Below are 10077 nucleotides of genomic sequence, written 5' to 3'. Positions count from 1 at the left end.
AGGCTCCTTGCTCGTTGCTGTTCTGACCATTTGCTGTGAAAGTCGCTTGTTTCATGAAAAGCTGTTTATGCTAGTTGACTATCACCGAAAAACAAACAGAGTGCGCTAATTAATTTTAAACAGATTTCCTTACATGCAAAAATATCTGTGGCGTGTAGTGGACTGGTGGATATATTATATATATCCCTCAGTCGTACAAAATGGGAAAAATGAATTGCTTTGAGGAAGGAACGAACAACGCATTTATTGAAATAAACGAACTAGGATTTATTTCGTGAAGAAACAAATGAAAGAAAAGGGTACAGCACGTATTTAGTTTGGCGTGCGTCTCTCGCTGTTAACTGGTGAGAGGGAAAGTCTATTGTTGCAGAGAGAGAGAGAGTGAGAAAGTCAATTCAGGCCATGGAGATAGAAAGCATGTAAGGTGTTGTCTGTTGACTCTTGCCCCACACATAGTAGCAGGTGACGTGAGGCGCGCGGGCACGTGCGTCCCAAAAGGGAGCGGAGGGTTCGTCGACTGCTCAGCTCAGGAGCTGAGTCGAAAAGGAGGAAACAACTCAGGTCTCTTGCTTTTATAGTTGTTTCCGGTGGTCTTTTGCGCATGTGTGGATTTCCTTCAAAGGGGAAGTGACGTTGCCCATGTGTGCGTACGTGTGTGTACGTTAGCGTGTGTGTGCATGCACGTGAATGTAAGTGTATGTACGTGAACGTGAATATATCTACGTGTGTGTATGTGCGCGCATATGTTTATGCTCGCGTATGTGTATGACAAGAAAAATGTCTCTTATTCTTTGCTCCAAAATAAAAAGTCTGTTATTTTGTTTTATTGTGAAAAAATTGAATTTTGTGTATTTTGTCGACGAAATAGTTGTTGCTACTTTTAGCACATGTGATGGTGGTGGTGTAATTTCCGGGAGTGTCGTCGTTCAGCCGACAGCATGATTTTTGTTCATGAACATGGGAGTGGCGATCTGGTAAACTGGCAGTCTCAATGTTTTCAAGTCCAATGTAAACACATTCTTATTGAGCAGCCATCTTAAATAATCAGATTCTTCCCAATCACCATGGTGCTGTCTTACCGTCCACTTTACATTCAATTAACTTTTATTCCCGAGTGCTTTTTGAGGTTTGATAAATGGCAATATTCTAGTAAAAAAAAAGGTACCGAACAGAGGCGTTTATAGAACTGTCTTTCTCAACTGTAGCAGGTGGAGCGCGGTTATTTATTGTGTATCTCTTGTTTCGCTAACAGGCATCCTTACAGAGAGTGTCCATTGTCTCTTGTAGTTGAAACAATGCTTCTCTTTACCTTTATGTTTTGTGTGGAAATAAAATATGTCGGGTTTCATTTTCGGGTGTCACCGTTTTTTTTTTTTTTTTATTTAAATCATCCGATAATCAAGGGAAATAACTCTGAACTCAAAACCGCGTAAGATTCCGGAAAGCTGTTTTTTGATATGAATTTAAATCCGCTCTTTTCTTCTTCTTGATTAAGTAAGATTAATTCTTAATTAGAAACAAGATAAAATAAATAAATTTAAAAAAAAGGATTTATATATATCCAGAGTTATTAGGATAAATTTAATTCTTTAAAGATTATAAGGAAGGTATGTAATTTAGGGGGGAAAAATGTGAAACGTCGTCTGCAGTTTATTTTTGTTTGGTTGATAGAAACTCGTTTTTCACCGCCGTGTGAGTTGGCAAGAACGAAAGATGGAAGAACAATCACCTTTATTTATTTTGGATAGTTGATCATGTTGGAGCTTCGTTATGAAATTACCGACACAAATACAAGCAGGTAAGTTGCCGTTACGAATTTGAAACTTATATAAGTTTATTTCGAATAGAATTCAGTTTTTGTTCGTTTTATTTTACGTAGGATCATATCTTAGTTTTTGAATAGAAAAAAATAAAATGGTCGGTATTTATGCAGTTTGGGGATCGTCTATCTTTTATGTATGATTTTCACATCAAATTCAATTATTACGGTATCTTTTGTTTATTAAAATTGTTAGGTGAAAGTACAGATTAGTTAAAAACCCTCTCTATCCATGTTAAAAAAAAAAGCTTATTATTTCAGCACGATCCGTATTCTACACTTGGTTTCCACCTTAACATTTTCCTTTAAAATGACGACTTGGACGGTTTTCGGCTATGCTGAAAACGAATAGCGCATTTAAATTTTCCGCAAATAAGTTGTTTTCCAGATATAAGGCAATGTAATTCCTCGTTAAAGGTGATGGCCATTGTTGTACGCGCAAGCGTGCGTATATTTTTGGAAATCATGAAAAAAAAAAAAAATGGTTTGTTTTGTAAACAAATAAAAGGTTATATCCAAGTTTCTTTACCCTGCGTTTACAAAGGCTTTTGTGCGGAGTTGTCGGCTGCAAAATGAAACTTTTTTTTTTTCATTTTTAGAATTGTATTTTTTAAAATAAGCAAACCTAAAACGATTATAACCACAATTTTTTTTTTTTGTTCGTTTGATAATTTAAAAAAAATTTAGGAAAAACAAAAAATTTGAAAGAGAGAACTCGTTTCAGTTTGCAGCCGACGACTCCGCGCAAAAAGCCTTTGTACACACGGGGTGAAAAAAACTTGAATATAACCAAAGAAAATAAATATTTTTACTTCAAAAAAAAAAAAAAGAAAAAAAAAAATTTGCCCAGCTGCTTGCACTGGTTGTCCAACCGAAAGCCGTTCTTAACATGTGGAGGTTGGGGAGGTGTTTATTCCGAAAGGCATTTTATTTTCAACCTCCCCATATTAAGACGGCTCTCGGAATACCAACCCCTTGGAGGTTGGACGTGCTCATTGATAAAAAAAAAAACATTTATATGAAATATGTCATTATTTTTTACCCTTACAGATCGATTTTTTTAATATGCCATTTTAAACAAAATCAATATTATTTGTCATGTCGAAAATAGTAATATATCCAAAAATTACGAAAATTCATAAAATAGAACAACTGCTATTGTGAATTTAGAAAACAAAATTACCATTATAGGCGTCAGAAGTTGAACGCCATTACAATCTAATCTAAAATATGCTTTCTGAATTATGTCCCTTATGTGTGAATTCTTCACCGACTACTTCCCAACATCTACGAAAAATGCAATTTTCCCCAAAAATTACTTTTAACTATAAATTATGTTTTACTCTTGGATATATTACTATGTCCGACATGACAATTAAGTAAGTATATTGATTTTGCTTAAAATGACATGTTTAAAGAAATCGATCTGTCACCTTTCTCCCAGCAAGCGCCAAATATTTTTTACTCTGATTATTTCTTTATTTTAATAAAATTTGGGTACTTATGCAGAGGTATAACATTATTAAGTGGGCTTTCGGAACAAGATCACAGTGTAGTATCTGTTCTAGTGATACACTTCACCTTTTCTGTTCTCGGTCAGTGAAGGAGAAATCCTTCATGACTGAGACAATTTAAATTTTTGTTCCTATCCCGAGTGCCCTATTTTGGGGAGCTGGATTTTCCCACATTAAAAACCGACCTTGTATCCAACTCAGCCCTCATGGGGAAGCAAGTAAACAATAACATTATTAGGTGCTTATTCAAATTGACACTTATAGCAGCAATTAAAAGTAAGAAAATACTGAAAAGTCTGTATGATGTATAATCAAATGGAGATTGATGAATAGCTAAAGGCTAGTCAGTTGCTGAAATAGAATGACCAACATATAAATAAACATAAATAAACAAACATATAAATAAACAAACATATAAATAAACATATAAATAAACAACATATAAATAAACATAAATAAACAAACATATAAGTAAACAACATATAAATAACTATATAAATAAACAACATATAAACATAAATAAACATAAACAGCATATAAATAAACATAAATAAACAACATATAAATAAGCATAAATAAACATATAAACAACATATAAATAAACATGTAAATAAATAAACAACATATAAATAAACATATAAATAAACATAAATAAACAACATATAAACATATAATATAAACATATAAATAAACAACATGAATAAACATGTAAATAAACAACATATAAATAAACATAAATAAACAACATATAAACATAATATAAACAACATGTAAATAAACAACATATAAATAAACAACATATAAATAAACGTACACAACATATAAACATGTTAATAAACAACATGTAAATAAACATATAAATAAGCATGTACATAAACAACATATAAATAAACATAAATAAACATAATATAAACATATAAATAAACATGTAAATAAACAACATATAAATAAACATAAATAAACATATAAACAACATATAAATAAACAGAAATAAACAATCATGTAAATAAACATGTAAATAAACAGCATATAAATAAACATGTAAATAAACAGCATATAAATAAACAGATATAAACAGCATATAAATAAACAATAAATAAACATGTAAATAAACAACATATAAATAAACATGTAAATAAACAACATATAAATAAACAACATGTAAATAAACAACATATAAATAAACAACATATAAATAAATAAACATATAAATAAAGAACATATAAATAATCATGTAAATAAACAACATATAAATAAACAACATATAAATAAACATATAAATAAACAACATATAAATAAACATATAAATAAACAACATATAAATAAACATGTAAATAAACAACATATAAATAATCATGTAAATAAACAAAAAGCAAAGAGGAGTACACTGTTCATCTCTTTCTTCCCACTCCAGAACAATCCATGTGGATTCATTCAAATCAAGTTTGTTCTTTCAAACCGGGGTTGTTGAACTGTAGCAAGTTTCTCAATGCTCGGCTCATCTTCTTCCCCATAGTGGGTCGATCATCCTCAACAATAGTATCTGTGACAGATAGTCAAAGTTATACGGCATAATCACGTTGACACACCGGTTCCTGCCGAATCACCGAAATTAAGCAACATTGAAGTTGGTCAGTACTAAATGGGCGACTATTTGGGACTTCCGGAGGCTGTACGTGCTTATCTTGGCATTGTTTCCAGTCGTCCTGGATTTCCCCTGTCCACTGGACTTAATGCTGACTCAGGAGAAGTGTGGTTAGAGATTGCACAAATCTTACCTCACAATTACATGTGCAGCTGCCCCTACAGGAGGTGTCCTTTGTCTTTCGAGACTGAACGTCAGCATCAGGCAAAGGATGACGACCATGTAGATCAGGGTGAGCCATACAATCAGGTGCAGAATCATCGGACACAGTGGTATCATTGCTGAGTGGGCTAGAAGGGGAAGAATCAACAGGCACGGGAGCATGAGTTGGTGGAGAGATAAGAGCAGTACTGGGATTGCCAACTGATGGGATGATTTGATGACCGGTGACTGCATTTGGCAGCATCAACCTCAGAAAACGCCTGTTGCGGAGTGTGACTTGACCAGAGTGGAACATTTTCACTCTGTACTGACGATTGGGTAACACTTCCACAATGCGACCACGCCTGTCTTTATCTTGTAACAGGACATTTGACCCTAACAGTAACAGCTGAAGCTTGTGCACTTTTTAATAATACTGCTTCAACAATTCTTCACTGCGCTTTCCAAAGGATGCCTCGCTATCCTCTGTCCCAGTCTTTGTGCCACTGATAGTGCTGAAGATGAGACGGGATTCCATCATGAAGCTGCCAGTGTAATAGAATTTGAGTAGGACTTAGCTTCAAGTCAGGCATAGGAGTGTTTCGGTGTTCCTATTTACAATGCCTCCCCATGGGACAGAGTTAGACACCAGGGTCGTTTTTTAACGTGGAGAAAAGGAACAAAAATAAAAATTGTCTCAGTCCTGAAGGATTTCTCCTCCACTGACAGAGAACAAGAAATTGAAGTGCAGCATCTGAAGAACAGATACTACACTTTGAGGTAATTATTTTTTACCCCACTGAGCAAATTAGGCACAAAGCCGATTTTTAAAGTGAGGAGTGAAGGGGAAATGGGGACCAACTCCCCGGGGAGTAGGGGAGCTGGATAGTGACAATTGAGGGTTGAAAATGCTATGATGCACTTAGTTGTAAAGTTATATTTTCTTGAATATCAAATTATGTAATTTTTGGAATATGACATCTTCGTTCTGGGACTGGTACGTATATTATGCAAACTGTGTTTCTTTACTTTTAATTGCTGCCATACGTGCCAATTTGAATATACGCGCCTGCTATTATTTAGAAACCTTTTCTTAACATGGAGTGAGTTTTTGTAACTATTCTGTAGTTTCACCTAACAATTTTATAACCAAAAGGGTGCTTCTGCATTTATCAACTTGCGATTTCCACAATGTTACTTGGGTGTGCCTGGCAGATGACGGGAATAACCAGAAATGGCCAGGCAAGCCTTATTACAAAAAAGCACAAATTGTTACACCTCCCTCCCCATGTTAAGAATGGTGATGACCACTGAAATTCATTAAGTAATACATTGTAAAAAAAATGTCTTAATATCCAGAAAATTAGTTGTTGACCATTTCCGGTCCTTCCCGTCATCTGTCGCGCTCAGATCGAGTAACTTCGACTTATCTCATCCCGTCTGTACTATTAAAAAATGCGCCGCTGAGGTTCCTCTAATTCTCTTCAAACTTTTCAACAAATGCCTTAATAAATCTTCTTTTCCTGACTGCTGGAAAACTGCTTCTGTCGTACCAGTTTACAAGAATTCTGGTGAAAGAATTGACCTATTAAATTATCACCACATTAGCTTCCTCCCTCTTTTTGCCAAATTATTTGAGTCCTTAATTAATCAAGCTCTAGTTCACCATCTCACAGCTGTTAAGCTTCTATCCGACAAACTGTGGACTTGGTCAAGTCTGTTCTACTGCAGATATCCTAACTGTAATCTCTGAACGTATATACAATGCACTAAATAAGGCAACGGAGGCTATTCCATCCTCTTGCGTGTCTGTTCTTGTTTTTCATATAAAAGCGAAACTAATTGAAAGCGAAGGCGGCTTCCCAGTCTTTTTTGCTGGGACATCCAGGAATCAATCAGCTTTGATCAATGTGGAGGAAACCCCTCATATCAGACAATTGCTATTCATTTGAACACTCCCCTTTTTGTGGGGAGCTGGTTTTCCCCAACATCGTGAGGAAACAAATAAATCAAACAAAGGAAAGCTGAACTGGCCTTCAGCCAACGTTCATTTCTGCGCCTGCGTGCTCACTTAGCAAGTCAACTTTTTGATTGACATCGCTAAGTTTGAACGCTTTTCACTTTCTATGGCCTCGTAGCATAGCGCTAAGATGTCACGTTTTTTTTTTTTTTTTTTTTTCACTTTCTTTTCCGCCTTTGTGTCACAGGTTCTGCCTGACTACGAACACTTTTATTTTCTTTTACACTCCAAAGATCCGGGCAATACTGGGTACCCCTGCTAGATTAATAATAAATACAAAGTCTGCATTAATCACTTAGGCGACCTGCTAGTATATATATATATATATATATATATATATATATATATATATATATATATATTCTCAATCTACAACTCTGGCAACAGATGTGTATCGAAACAGTAATGTATTCTTTCTTTGTTACTAATGTCTGTCCTTTGTTCTTTATGTATCGCATTTCACATTTCCATTTCTTTTACAAAACTGTTTATATGAGAGTAAATATATGTGCGTAACACTATTTCTTTATTCTAGTCCTTTCCTCTTTCTTAGTAAAAGGTTTACAGAGAGTGCCTTACCAAGTTGGTCTCTAGGTGTGTCCTCGACTGGTTTCCATGCATTCCAGCATGATTTTATGTGCAAAAAAAGCAACTTTCTGTTTTGAAAGTCATCCGCATTAAACAATGTAACTTAATCTGAAAACTCCGCTATATTAGTGATGGGACACTTCCAATATTTTTCCCCAATTCTGATACAGTTACCGATTCCGATTCTTTATAAATTTCTAAATGTTTAATTATAAAAGTGTTATTTTGTCCCGATTACCATAAAAACACATCTTAAACGTACATATATTTTCTCAAACGTAAAAACACACACTTGTTGGGGAAGTGATCTATATATTACTAGAAGTTTAAAGTAATAAATAGTTATTATTTTATTATTAGTCTTAGCGGTAGAAGATGTTTCTTATACCAAAATCAAATAAAAAAAGATAATTTAAGGAATCAGTTTTGGCATCGGATAATAGGCTCAATTTTTCCGATTCTGATGCTGATTCCAATACACCAAAAAGCTCCAATTTTTCCGATTCCGATGCTGATTCCAATACACCAATATACCTTTTTACAGATTTTCAATAAACATCTCCCGCCAAAAATATTTTGTTTTTTATCTATATTTAAATACCTTTTTACGCATTTTCAATAACCATTAATTTTAATCTTTGTAAACGTGGTAGAAAATTTCTCTGGGAAATTAATTTTAATTGTATACAGCTGGTGTGGATGATAATGCAGTGTTAGTCTTTGGAAAGTGTTATATGCTGAATCGTTAGGTGCTCAATACCCTAGATAGAGCAGATGTGTGTAATAATATGATAGTCCATTTCTTAGGTTGTATGTGCTTGATATAGAAGTGGATGACAACAAACTCAACATTGTATAGAAATATACTAGAACAAATATGTTTCATTATATTATTAAGAGAAGAGGGGAAGATAAGAAACTTTGCTTTTTCAGGACTACATCAAAATAAATGCAGATTTCATTATATTTTTAAGAGAAGGGGGGGGTGCAGAAATGAGGTGTTGGCGAAGAGCAGTGATTTTAAAACTGAAGTTCAGATTAGTTTCTTAAATTTAAATATTTTACTTGTCTGACATTCAGTGTCACAAAAAAAAACCCATCATCATCGCAAACATTAATTAATGAGAAATGAATTGCTTTCCTTTATAGTTGCTCTTAATCAGTTAAAAATCAATAAAACCATTTCCTCTCCAAAAATTTTCAAAACAAAAAAAGACATGGCTATCTGTTTACGGTTTCAAATTTGGCTATTTTATTTAATAATTAAAAAAAAGTCCTGTTCAGTGAAGGCTGTAAATTTTTTTTTATAGATTTTTTTTACCCCCTCCCCCCTCCAAAATGTGCAAGTGAATTGATATCTGTTCTTTTATAATTTATATTAAAAATTGTTCAGAAAAAAAAAGAAGTGTTTTGTGTTGAATTTTCATTGAAAAAATGTAAATTTTTTAAAATCAATTCTTTTTAGCTTTAAAAGTTAAAAAAATAATTTACTATAAAAAAATTGTTTTAAATTCATCATTAATTGTTTTATTTTATTTTTTATTTAAAATGTGCTTAAAAAATTTCCACAGGTTCTGTCATTATTATTTTCGGTACTCATACACTTATTGATCTGTGCTGAAATAATAACGTTATTATTTAAAAAGCCATTCTTAACATGGGGAGGGGAGGGTGTTTTGTACCTATTCTGTACTTTAACCTTACAATTGAATAAAAAAAAACATATAAAATTTTAATTAAACTTGGAAATACGATTTAAAAAATAGCGCGGATCTGTAAGTGCATTTCAATTTGTTAAAACGAGTGGAAAATGGACAGGCTTAAAAGAAATAGGCAGAGAGGACGGATCGATAATGGAGAAGGAGAGAAAAATGGAGAAACAGATAGAGAGCGGTAGAGATGATACAAGTTTTAATATTATGATATATTACACGCAGGTTTTGACCGTTTCTATTTTATTTATGACCCCAGGCAACGTTGGGTAGCCCTACTAGTCTAATATATAAAAGGCAAAATGGGCACAAGCATTTGTGTATGTCCACAAAATGCCTTTTGCATCGGGGTTCTTGCGTCGGTTAGATTCTGCGAGAAGTTTTCACATACTTCCATTCACAAATGGACATTGTCTCTATCTTCTTTTTTTTTTTTTTTTTTTTTTTTTTTTGATAGAGTTAAACAAAATTCCCACCATGCTGTCGTTTCCAGTGTTTGTTTGTCTTTTTCATATAAAGTGAGGCTATTGGAACTGCCTGGCCTTCGGACTGGGGAGTATCTGTTCTGTAATTGATCCTTAGTCAATCTAGGAAGAAAACCTTCATACTGAGACAATTATTATTTATTTGGATACCGC

General features: G+C 33.7%; 1 protein-coding gene across 2 annotated transcripts in view; it reads left to right on the top strand.

Annotated features, from left to right (window-relative positions):
- Positions 1 to 1410: 1410 nt before the first annotated feature.
- LOC145293754 (intermembrane lipid transfer protein VPS13B-like) overlaps positions 1411 to 10077 on the top strand; it is a 260242-nt gene continuing 251575 nt past the window's right edge. The window contains exon 1 of one of the 2 annotated variants that reach the window (XM_080140245.1): positions 1411 to 1798. The gene's annotated coding sequence lies outside the window, so the exon portion shown is untranslated. The remainder of the gene's footprint in view (positions 1799 to 10077) is intronic. The other variant, XM_080140246.1, reaches the window with a different exon arrangement.

Source organism: Euprymna scolopes, chromosome 15 (assembly GCF_053919585.1).
Source record: "Euprymna scolopes isolate OS-2025 chromosome 15, ASM5391958v1, whole genome shotgun sequence".
NCBI classification, from domain to species: domain Eukaryota; kingdom Metazoa; phylum Mollusca; class Cephalopoda; order Sepiida; family Sepiolidae; genus Euprymna; species Euprymna scolopes.
The sequence above is the reverse complement of the archived record's forward strand: the minus strand, read 5'-3'. Positions and strand labels throughout refer to the sequence as shown.